The sequence below is a fragment of the Sinocyclocheilus rhinocerous genome, unplaced genomic scaffold (genome assembly GCF_001515625.1).
Source record: "Sinocyclocheilus rhinocerous isolate Xijiao unplaced genomic scaffold, SAMN03320098_v1.1 scaffold19222, whole genome shotgun sequence".
NCBI lineage: Eukaryota > Metazoa > Chordata > Actinopteri > Cypriniformes > Cyprinidae > Sinocyclocheilus > Sinocyclocheilus rhinocerous.
Window position 1 is genome coordinate 9759 of NW_015652997.1, and position 267 is coordinate 10025.

Below are 267 nucleotides of genomic sequence, written 5' to 3' on the forward strand. Positions count from 1 at the left end.
GTGTTAAGAGTGTGTGTATGTGAGTTAGAGGGTGTGAGTGAGTGTGTGTGTGTGAGTGTGTGTGTTAGTGAGTGTGTGTGTGTTAGAGAGTGAGTGTGTGTGTGTTAGAGAGTGTGTGTGTGAGTGTGTTAAGAGTGAGTTAGAGAGTGTGAGTGTGATTGTGTGTTAGAGTGTGAGTGAGTGTGTGAGTCAGTGAGAGTGTGTGAGTGAGTGTGTGTGTGTGTGTGTGTGTTAGAGAGTGAGTGAGAGAGTGAGTGTGTGTGTGTG